This window comes from Clarias gariepinus, chromosome 12, assembly GCF_024256425.1.
Source record: "Clarias gariepinus isolate MV-2021 ecotype Netherlands chromosome 12, CGAR_prim_01v2, whole genome shotgun sequence".
In the NCBI taxonomy this organism is placed as follows: domain Eukaryota; kingdom Metazoa; phylum Chordata; class Actinopteri; order Siluriformes; family Clariidae; genus Clarias; species Clarias gariepinus.
The window spans coordinates 21696993-21710143 of record NC_071111.1 but is presented as its reverse complement, the minus strand read 5'-3'; positions in this window follow the sequence as shown (position 1 = coordinate 21710143).

Below are 13151 nucleotides of genomic sequence, written 5' to 3'. Positions count from 1 at the left end.
GTTATTTGGAAACAAAGAACTGTTGAGGTGTTTTCTGGACAGTAGACTTTTCAAAGTTAAACCTTTGGTTTTGCAAAAGATATATGTCTGATAAGGTAAAATGAAAAGCAAAGCAAGATAAATAACAGTCAAATAAAACAGAGGCTCTGTGTGAGTTCCTGTAATGTGCAAGTGGTTTTCATTATGATTATGTGTACAGTTCCCACAGACAGATGCATCTCCTCCACAAGTTGGCAACCATTCTTCTGCCGATTTTCAAGTATCAGGCATTCCACTCTCTGAATTTTCATGGGAACAACTTCAGTGAGCTTGTAGCCACCTCGACTGGGATCATTATCATTGTTTGCACCATTCAAATGTTTTACTGCAGCTAAAAGTCTCATCGCTGTACTGTGGTTGGTTTTATGCCTTAATTCACAAGAAAATTCATCATTTACATTTAGGCATTTGGCAGACGCTCTTATCCAGAGCGACTTACATTTTTATCTCATTACAAATTTGAGCAGTCGAGGGTTAAGGGCCTTGCTCAAGGGCCCAACAGTGGCAACTTGGTGGTTGTGGGGTTTGAACCTGGGACCTTCCGAACCGTAGTCCAATGCCTTAACCACTGAGCTACCCCTGGTCCCGTCATCACAAGTCCCAGTTTGACTTGAATGCCCCTCATATATTTCTAATGATTGTTTGAGTAGGTCAAGACATTTAACCAAGATTATTGTTGGTACCTGGCCTCCACCTTCTTCCCTCTTGTGCTCATATTACTCTGGATTGCTAGTTGCACATTTTATTATACATCCTTATTATACAAAATATTGAGATGACAAGTTTATCTTTGTTTAAAAGTGTTAATATCTGGGATGACTCAAAATCTAATGTGGTGTCCCAAAACATGCCATATCCACTATATATTGCATTAATCAAGGTCTGCCTTTTTGTGTACTTATGGCAAGTCTTGAAAACTTTGTTGAGAGTGTCCAGTGCAGTCTTTTAAATTCACAATAGACAGTATACAATTTGGGTACAAAATATACAGCACAATATACCACTCTCGCTAATTCCCTATAACGCATATTTTGTACTTGGTCACAGAAGGCCTGTCCCCAGGGACTCAGAGACATGCACATACTCACATAGTGACTCACACACTATGGAAATACCAGTTAGCCTAATATGCATGTATTTGGACTGTGGACAGAAACTGGAGCAGTTCCAGGAAACCCACCAAGTTTCCAAGAACATGCAAACTCATCACACACAGACCCAAAGGCAGGTCCACAATACTGTATACCCTCACTTACTCATCTTCTATAACGCTTTATCCTGTATTCAGGGTCGCGGGGACCTGGAGCCTATCCCAGGAGGCTTAGGGCACGAGGCGGGGTACACCCTGGACAGGGTGCCAATCCATCACAGGGCACACACACACACACACACACACACACACACACACACACACATTCACACTCTCATTCACACACTACGGGCAATTTGGGAACATCAATTAGCCTAATCTACATGTCTTTTGACTTTGGGAAGTAACCGGAGTACACGGAGGAAACCCATCAAACACAGGGAGAACATGCAAACTTCATGCACACAGAGCCGGGAATCGAGCCTGGCCAGGAATTGAACCCGGTCCCTGGAGGTGCAAGGCGATACAATATGCACTCACAAACACAAACAAATAGGTTAATTAAGTCATTCCATTGATTTTTATGGAAAATAACAAAATTGTGGGAATGGCAGAGGAGATTTAAGTAACCTCTGTGCTAGATCAGATCCGAAACTGTGGATCTCCTGCGATTGTCTCACCCAACTTTTATACATTTTTACACAGAATTTAGCAAAAAACATAAACATCGTCTGAACAACAGGCTTGCAAATACAAAATGGAAATGTCTTGTTGTTGAGAAAGGCGAGACATTGTGTGCTGACAGGACGCTTTTTACAACCATGATTCACAAAGCTCTTTACAACCACAGATCAGGAAAAAGCCTTTACGGAAAAGCAACTCATAAGCCACCATACATTAAATGTAAAGATGTATGGGTTACAAAAGCAGAATGGCACTTTGGGTTCTATTACTGACAGAACAGATCTGAGAATCTGAGACTACATTGGGCACAGACATACCATGGCTAGACAGTTGAAGAATGGAAAAACACTGGTGTCTTTGGCTAGGAGTATTACAGTAAATAGCACGGAAAGAGCGTATAAATGGTACTGTTATCTGGGCGGGTAGACTGTTACTGTGTTTCCTGTCAAAGGAACCTGAGTTGCCGGGATCTATCTGTGAGCTCATTTATTTAAAATCAGCACGTAGTTCTTTCCTTCAAGCATGTTTAGCTGCCCTCTGACACTGCTTGAACAACAGTTCAATAAGACGCAGTGGTTGGCTTTATATGGCTTGTTGAAGCTGGAGGTTTCCTTCCCCTTGCTTGTGGGTGGGAAATGACTATGACTAAACTGTTGGTTTAGAAAATCCAAATACAATTCTTTATTATTTTCTGAATAACAGATAAGGGATGTACATACATCACAAGACAAATAGCTGTAACAGTCGTCACTTTTGCCTGTATAAATGAATATTTCATGCCATACAAATCATAGCAAAAACTCCCAGGGCACAATTCCTCAAAAATCTGAATTAATGAATGCCAATGCTGCCTTACCACACAGCCTGGGTCACAACTGAGGACAAAGAAATCCTCAGGGGCGTAAGCATAGAAAAAAAAATAATTAAACATTCATGAGCAACTGCAGTTGGGTTTACTCTCTGCATCCATATCAGCTATGTCTACATGCCCTAAGGTTTCGCCCTTCTGGCAGACAGTCTGATAGAGAAGCCTAAGCTCCATACCAAAATAGCACCACTCTCACTCCAGCACTATCATCACCATCATTCTCATACACTCATACACTCATACATGTCACGCTGCCTGTGATGCCACTTCCACGTGACTCCGGCATTCCCTTCACTGATAGCTCCTAAAGCGGATTTAAATGATTTTTATTTGATTTCCCAATGCCGATTATAAAAGAACACTTAATAAAGGAACAAGCATTTCAGTCGATGATAGCCAACACCCAGATGTCAATGCAAATGACGTTTTTTCTAATGAAAATTATACACTGGTGTTTCAGCTGACGAGGTCATGTTAGTTTTTAAAGGGCATTGGTATTGCTGTGATAAAGATGTTTTTAAAGAATAAAAGGATTTTGGCTCATGTTGATGATAAGCTTATAAGCCGTGTTCAATTCCATGTTTTTTTTTTTTTTTAGATTAAATAAATATTATAAAAATTTTGTTTGGATTGTTTTTTATAAGTCACTTTTAACACTACTGATTACTGATCAGATACTTCGGTGTATATATTCTTTCAGCAGGAACTGGCATCTCTTCATCCCTGGATCACATCATGCCAGTTGTATGAGCTGGCGCAATATGGATGTAACCCAGATAAGTTTTCCTACACTCAAAGTAAGTAGATCGATGTCAAAAGAAAGTTTGACGTGATTGCCAAATCTCTAAACAGCAGAGTGCATGCTCATGGAGAATAGATAAGATTTTGTTAATGGAAAACATTATCACTCCATTAATGCGGAAATGATCTGCGATGTACTGTACATTTGATTCTGATTAACGTGATTGCAAGATTATCCGGATCAATATTCCCTACTTTTACTGAGGGCGCGTAATAAGTGCTCTTCTGCCAAATGGTAACTTGTAGAATTGTAGCAATCAATAGTGGTGGAATTACACCAAGGAATACAAGAGTGAAATAAACTTTCTGTCTATCAAACTTCCTGATTTGTAATGTCATTATATCAAGCCATTAGTCTGAGACAGATTGAGCTCTATATAATATAAATGTCAGTATATTCCTAGGAGAAATAGCAATTATGTAATTCTGCATCCAATATATTTCAAGGTTACATGATAACATTCCATGCCTAATACCACAGATAGCAATCTAGTCACATCGACAATAGAAAGCTCTGCATCACATTCACTGACCAGAATTCATTAAAAAAAACACACACACACACACACACACACACACACAAGGAAGCGAGTTATAGCTAAGAAGAATTTGGGATATTGGTTTCTAATCAATTATTTACTATCTAACCTCCCCCCCGAAAAAAAAAAAAAAACTCTTCTTAGTTGTGTTGGACTAATGGCACTTAGTTATTAACCTAGTTAACCCAGTGTAAGTATGTATCCAATTATGTAAACATTAAAGCACTTTTTGTAAGTCGCTCTGAATAAGAGCGTCTGCCAAATGCCTAAATGTAAATGTAAATGTAACTGCATTACACATGGACATTTTTAAATGCATTAAACTCTTTTTTGTATTACTTGTTTCTGTACAAAAGATACATTTACTGTCCACTTTATTAGAAACATCCATACATCTGCTAATTTATGCAACTATGCAATTACCCAAACATGTGACAGCAGGATGATGCATAAAGCCATACAAATACAGATATAAAAGAGCTGTTTACAATGCTCACATCAAAATAGAATAAAGGGGAAATGTAATATGAATTTCTTTGATCAGGAGCTGGTTGTTAGTGCCAGATCGTCTAGTATAAAGATGTCATAAACTACTCATCTTATTTCATACAGAATGGGGTGGAAAAACAACAACAACATATTCTCTGCAGGGTCTGCAGTCTGAAACAACTTGAGAGAGATAAATGGAGAATGTCCAGACTGGTCTGAGCTGACAGGAAGTTTATAGTAACTTAATTAATCACCAGGGTAAGCAGAAAAGCATCTTAAAATGTATAATACATCTAACCAGGTGGATATGTTAGGACAGCAGGGTTCACTCCACTCCACAAAGCACAAGCATGGCCTGGTTGCGTTATAGAATTTTCTAGGATTGTTCCTGCTCCAGCAGAATTCAGTCGTACAGATATTTTCCTAAGGGTAGGATCTTGTGACTCGGCAAGTAATGTGTATGTTGTTGCATCTACTCAACACCTTGAGCCAGCTCTTTAGGGTGAAGGTTGAGAGTAGATTCACATGTCTAAAGAGCGGTATATCATTAGGCTGAAAATTCAGAAGGGGTGTTATGATGCTTTCTAGTAATGATTCAGTTCAGTTCACAAAACCTCATAGTTCAATAAAATTTTATACAATTTGCAAAATATTTTTAAAAATTTTCTGAAGATAATGTATAACTGGACAGACCTATTATTTTATTTTTAAGTAATTAGTGCAAAACAAAAATTTGCTCCTTCACTATCCACAAAATAAACACACATATATATATATATATATATATATATATATATATATATATATATATATATAGGTGCATCTTAATTTAAAAAATTCTCATATGTTTTATGGATTCTTTATTTAAAGTGTTTATTTCCTTTAATTTTGATGATTATGACTTACAGCTAATTAAAACCATAATTCAGTATCTCAGAAAATTGGAATATTGTGATAAAGTTCAATCTTGAAGACTCATGGTGACACACTCTCATCAGGTTTACTGAGCTTTTAAATGTTCTCTCAGTCTGGTTCAGTAGGCTGGCTGTTCACAGAGTGCTGCAAGCACATTAAGGAAAAGTTGAATGGAAGGAAAAAAAAGGGAAAGAAAAAAGTACACAAGCAACAGGGATAACCGCAGCTTTGAGTGGATTGTAAAATGAAGCCCATTTGAAAATTTGGAGGAGATTCACAATGAGTGAACTGAAGATGGAGTCAGTGCTTCAAGAGCCACCATGCACTAACGTATCCTAAAATGACTAAAATGTAAAGCCTAAAATGCCTGATTTATATTTTCTCAGGCTCCATAGATTGCAACCGTGTGGGGCTGGTGAGAAGTTATTTATAAAGCCATAACTTAGCTGTGAAACCATATAATCTATAAACCATATTGGGATATGTGATCTGGAGCTATTAGTAATTTTACAAGTAAAGATTTTTCGTGGTAATATTTGCCGGCTGTCCAGTCATATTAACCAGTGTGCTTTATATATCTATATTTTTTATGCGTTTAATTGCATTAGACGCATAAATGATTTTCATGATGTGAATTGCACATTTGTCACATTTCTACATTTTTCACATCGTGCGTCACGATGCTTCCTTACCCCCCTTGTATTTCGCTATTCATCTCTACTGCAGTTGCACTGATTTCACTGCAATGTGACATAAATGCACCAGGTGAATCTACAGACCTATCTAAAATCTGATCTGTGGTTGATTCTTATTTGTGTGTGCGTGTGTGTGCATGCGTGCGTGCGTGTGTGTGTGTGTGTGTGTGTGTGTGTTGCACTGCTGCTTAATATAATGATGTGTGAAGTGGAATGTATTGAAGAAGTGATTAAATATCAGGATAAAATACTCGAGTCTTCTTGGAAATCTTCTGTACAGGTGGAAACAATAATAGTAATGGCATTTATTCCTTCACATGGGTTTTCACTGGGTTCACCACATCACCTGAAACCCTAAACAGGATATAGAGGATAGGCTACTGTAGATTGATGAACTTTCTAACAAATGCACGGCAAGGTTCAGTACTTAAAAGACAGTGGTAAAAGACTAAGGACTTTAGCTGGTTTGTTAAAAATTTGCCAAGGAGGCATTTGGGAGACAAAAGAATCATTTTTGAGCTCTGACTCACTGAGCCAAATTTCCCATCACCCAGCACACAAGGAGGTCCTCAATTCGACTTGTGGTATCCGGCTGCTGCCAGCTTTGTTTTAATTATGGTGTTAAACAGAGAGATAAGCTCAATGTTCCAGGGTCTGTCTTATACACAAGCTCAGATGTAAGGGCCAAACATGGGCGCCAACTCCATTTTGCCTGCTGTTACTCTTGTGGTCTCACAACACTGTTTGGGATTCATGACTATAAAGATTTTCAAGCCTACTTGCTCGTATCCTCCATCTAAGGACATGGACTGAGTGATAGCTGAGGATGTAAGCACTGGCCTTTTGTCCTCACACAGTTGCTTGATTATAGTAGATTACTATATGTTCTCAGCAGGACCATTTTAAATTCATACTTGTCTTGTGACTAAAATAAAACATAACCACATTATCATATCTAAAAGACAATTAAATAAATAATAAATTATTATTAAAAAATAAAGCACATATGTAATATCTTTCTCAATCTCACAGGGAATAGTTTAAGCATTGCTTACGGATATTAATCATTACTGTAGAGAGTCGGTTTTAATATTTTAGCAACACAAGAACATACTCTGTCATACATAGCATGAATAATTCAGACATAAACAGGAACAGTGACATGCAGTATTTATAGGATAGGCTTTCATGTGAAGAGTGGTGGCCAAACCTATTCAATTCAAATTCAATGTTTTAATGACATTCTCAATTTGTTTTATAGCACAACCTCCAGTGTGATATACACAACAGTTCTACAAATTCAATTTATTATCAATAGATTATAATTTGTTTCTTTATATAATCAATTATTATATGCTTCTTATAGTAGTTTTCATTTAAAGCGCTTTAGAATATCAGCTAACTTCAGGGTTTCTGGGGTTACATCCCAAAAAGTGTTAAATGGAAAGCTAGTACACTTTATAAGGTGTAAGTATGAATCCCTTGTTCCACACAACCAAGTAGTGCACTTGATCAGGAGTTAGAGAGGGCTTTGGGATTCAGCCTTGCGTTAGTGGCTAGCAGTGTTGGGTGTAACGCGTTACAAAGTAAGTGTTAGAGTACTTGGATTACTTTTTTGATGTAACGAGTAATATAAAGCTTAAGGTCCGCCATTTAAGTACTCAGTTATTTAGTTAAATTTTCAAAAATGTAATCCGTTATTCAGACAATTTATGTAATCCATGGTCCAGACAGCAGTTATTCCCAATCCGTTAGTGTGTGTGAAAGTCGTCCTACAAGCCAAACCACCGATAACGAGCTTCAGGGAGTAACATAGCAAATTTTCAAGTACACTGTCCATGTAACAATTTGAGGTCGTCTACAGTAATTTTTAAATATTAAAAAGATTAAGGCTTTATTATATAAAAACAGACAACATTCAGAGAAGGAGAATAAGATTATAATAGCAGTGATGTTTCAGTTAAAATAAAATGATTTTTGAATGATTTTTCTCTAACCGCAAACTCTCAGAGGACCACTAGTCAATGACCGTATTTTAAATAAATAAATAAATAAATAAATAAATGCTTACAATGCAGTCTGATAGCACTAAATTGCATTTGAAGAAAAAAGGAAGGTGTGATGAGGGTTTGAGGGTTCAACAAAAGCAGCTTTCCAAGTTATTAATAGTATTGCCTTAATATGCTAGACCTAATACATGCATATAACTCCATCCCAAATTAAAAATTCTTTGTACAATAGGTGTTTTTAATTTTGGTTTTCTGATATAGAAATGTTCTGTCTTGAAATACTAGCTCAGTGTGATTCAACAGAATTTTATGGGCTTTTCTCAGACGATAACAGTCAGCCAAAATGAATGATTATTCACTTTCCATTATAGCTGGCCCTCATTCTTAACAAGCAATTTTACAAAGATTGACCCTACAGTTCTGGAGAAGATTCTTAGCGTGTCTGTCTTGACATTTTCACTGGTAAGGCTTTGATAGAGCTCCTGTGTATTAGGTATGAACATGAATGGCACAAATTGGCCGATTTTAATAACAGTTCAATTTTTCCCTCTGTCCATTTGTTCCATTTTTTAGGGAACATTCAGGCTGAGTAAAAGGAAAGTAGAGGTCTTAAGAAGGACACTTTACCAGAGAAAAGACTTTTCAATCATCCTCCACAGAGTAAGGACTTTGTGCTTTGCACTCACACCACAATTCAAGGTGCTTAAGATATACCGAGGAAATTGGAATGTTGTTGCTAAGCACCATGCAGTATCTCGGCGTTTGCACCACTTTAAACAGTATAAAAATATATAAAACTATATAAAAAACTGTAAAATAAACTATGATGACCCACTAAATAACTAAAATGTTGTGTTTGTTTGTTGGTTTTATTAAAACACACACACACACACACACACACACACACACACACACACACACACACACACACATATATGCCTGCCATACATTCTTCACGAAAACACTGCATGTTAAACTGCATATGCACTTTTGGTGTGCATGTTTAACTTAGTATGGCGCATACAGTGTGGAGCAAGCTGTTATTTATTAAACATTAAAGTAAATATTCCATGAATCTTCTTCTTCTTTCATCTGCTGTAAAGCTGTCAGGCTCTGAAAAACAAATCCACCTACAGTGTTTCCCAGGCCTGTATTTGTGTTAATTTAGGATACATTATTTGTCCAATCCAAATTATGTATTCATACCTATTTTCTGTGGTCATAAAACCGCATATTTTGTCACCTCTATCCTCACTGCTTATCTATAATCTCTCCTCAGGCATTACTGCTAGAACCCCAGAGCACCCACCTCTGCCCTATAATTGCATCTTCAGTGGTTACAGATAAAATAAATATCAAAGTGGCATATTCAGGCTTATGAACCTGAAAACTTGAAACTTGAATGATGGACTGGACCTGGGCTGTGTGATGAGAATAGACAAGATGAAAGTGTGCCACAGAGTTCAGAGTGTGAGATACTAAAGACAAATGAGATGCTTCATTTTAAAGAGAAAAAATGGTGGAAACAAAAGCTCACAATGTTGCAGACTATGAAAATGAAAATCTAACTGAAGACCAGAAAGAACAAAACAACCTCTATTTTCCCTTTACAATTTGGTAAACATGTTCAGCTTTCTGTTCATGCCAAATCCTGGCAGTAATGGACAATACTTGGAGGCTGCTCAAGGTTCGTGAAATTCCCTCGACTACCAATTATTGCCTACTACTATTACCACAACTTTCATGAAAAGCTTGTCATTAAACTGTAAAATATTTTTGAACTTGCACTTATGCACTGAACTAGCAAATATACAGGATGCTGTGTGCTTTAATTATTTACTTAACTCATTTAAGATCACAGCTATTTTACAGCAATTTCTTAGGCCTTATTATTTAGAGGAAATAGTCATTAATATCTATTTCTTTGTTTCAAGTCGCAAACAATCAAGTACTGTATAGTAATTAGAGTTTAGTGATTCCTTGACTGAAAAACAACTGGTAAAGTATAAAGAAAAGAAGCTGCTCCAAATATATTTTCAAGTATTGTTATAGTTTGCCATGTCATATCTGATTGAGCAACATGTGTCAAATGGATATAAATAATATAAAGTACTGTGTGTCAAATGGTGTTAGAGCAGCGCATGCACTATTAGTGCTTTAACTGCCTCACAACCAAAAAACAATGAAAATGTTTTTTTTGCCTCATTACTTACAGAATATATAAGTATAGGCCTTTTCCAACTTGTAGAGATGTATATTATGAATGATGTATAAAATATATATTTACAAAAACTAAATAATTCAATCACATAAAATACTAACCTTTTTGTGTGGAAGTGCAACAGCACAAATGTTTGGCATTATATCCATTTTATTCTTCTGTGGTATACTACTAAAGTCAAGTTATTTAAAGAAACAGCAACATGTGGAGGATTTTTTAGCACAGCAAGTGGTAGAGATGGCTCAGTCATGTTACGTTTAAAATAGAACAATTTTTGTTAAATGTAGTGACTCAAAATGTACTGTACAGTACCACTATACTATGGTTCCAAATTTGGTGATTTTTTTCCCTGCAATTCAATCTCCTTTGCAGAAAAAAGCATAGTCTATGGTATTCAGTAATCTGTTAGAGCTACAGCTGCAAGAAACTGGTCTTGGGGTTGTATTCTTTCCTGAAATCGCATGCATGCCTGTGACTATGAAATAAAATGGACATTTGTCATCAGCACTTTATTATATAATGCATCTGGACCTGATGATGATACATACCTCCAAATCTCCAGCTGTACCAAATCCTGCAAAACAAGGTAGAATTCAGTTATATATGAGATTAAAAAACCTCTGCATGGCAAAAATGAAACATGACAAAATGGAAAGGGCAAAACTAGTCATGATCACATATTATCACCCTTCTTGTTGAAATATATTTCACACAATATTTTTTTTCCCTTTTCATTTCATGCCACTACAGCAATCATTACAAAAAAAAAAAACAATCCCGTGTAATAAGCTTACATAATTAATAGCTTTGGCAAACACACACCAACCACTTCAGTAAGCACCCACATTAGGGAAGCCTAGGCATGTCTTTTACCCATTTTCTAAACAATGTGACTTCAATTTATTTTCATCCTTGACCTGATAAACAACATGAAGTCTTAAGCAAGTCTGAATCTGTATCTATCTATGCATAATGCTATGAGGCAAAAAATAAATAAATAATAAAAATAAATAAGTAAATAAAATTTTACCACCACTACCACAAAATGTCATTGTTCCAATTTATGCTTGAAATGAACACAGAACACTGGATGTGAAAGAAAATAAAATCAATAACTTTATGTTAAAAAGATGACAACTTTTCATCCTCCTGAGATTCTGATGTTTGTTAGGAAATTATGTCCATGCGCATTTAAGTCATTTTGCATGCATCATGGGAAAGTGATTCAGATATTTTTGTATAAGGTATAAACAATAAACAATTAAATGAGAGTTATAGTTTGAATCTAAACAACTGGATGTTGAAAGAAGATTTGAAAAATGTAGAAAATATGCTTTTTATCTGTATACATACCTGTACAGTCAACACCAGAATTGTTGGGACCAGCCATAACAACGAGTTAAATTAATGTATAAAAATAACCAGATACTGTATGCAGCAAATGATATGCTGTGCTTAAGGAAATGTAGAAGCCCCTTTTTTTATTAAGTTTTTTATTATTAAAACAGATTTTTTTGCACATGTCCATGGAAGGTCAATAATTATGTTACATATGTTCTGACAGAACCAATTTAAAAACATTTTACTGGTATTCTGAGTTTTCAAGCTCAAAGAAATTTATTGCCACATTGTTCAGCAGCTAAACTAAATTGGTTGTCCAAAGAAGCCTCTCTGGAAAAGCAGGGCCCAGATCCATATTGATTCTTTACTAGTTCCTTTTCTTTTTAATGACTGCTATCACTTCCCAGAACTCCGCTGTTGTGTCACATGCAGTTTGAAATTGATCCAAACCAATAATTCAATTGATTTATTGACAGCCCTTTTCGGTGCCTGCCAGAAGTGAAATAAAGAATGCTTGAAGGTCAAACACAAATACCTGGGAGAATAAAGCACTAAAAACATTGATCCTTTATACAGGTATAATATACTGTATATTCAGATGTTTCACTTTATTTTAAGGAAAAATTTTACATTATACATCAAGCAAATGTTTCACTTTACTACAATGCATTGCATTTTTTTTTAGTCATGTAGTAAGGCTTGTGCATGCACTCTATTATCACAGTATGTGCTTAATTAAGGGAACTGTCAGGATGTGTCTAAGATTAGGGTTTGTGTATGTGTGCAGAGAGTAAGTATAGGATTTTCTGTTTCTTTCTGCTTTAAGGCTACAACGCCAAGCCAAGAAGAGGACAGAGTGCAAACCTTGACTTTTTGATCATTTAATCAGCTCCAGCAAGGAAGCAGAACAAAGTGTACTCTGTTTTTTTTAATTATTGCAGCATCAAGAAAAGAAAAATACTTTTCTTTCTTATTGCCTGTTTGTACAAGCAAGTATGTGCAAATCCATGTTATTTATCCAGTCATGACATAATACAATATCAACAAGTTGAACACTATCAACAAATCATATCAATAGCCAATGCATTATGCCATACACAGTATGACATGAAGGAAAATGCTAATAAGACCACCCATAACCTAAAAAGAAGGGTTTCTCTGCTAGAATGAATTGCACTAATAAAAATTAAAATTATTAGTATTTTAAATAGAATAATAAAATAATAAAATCAAATTAAATTACAACTATATGAGGTGTATGAGGTTGAATGCTAAAATGACTATTTGTTTTAGCATTACTCCATAATTTAATCCCAACAACAAAAATACATCTCTTATAATTCCTTTTTTTTTTTCCTTTTTGTACCACAAAATAACAGGTATCTTAAAGGTTATATTACAAAGAATCTGGGAGTAACTTGGATTTAGTTTTAAATTTCATTTGCTTTATATTATATTAT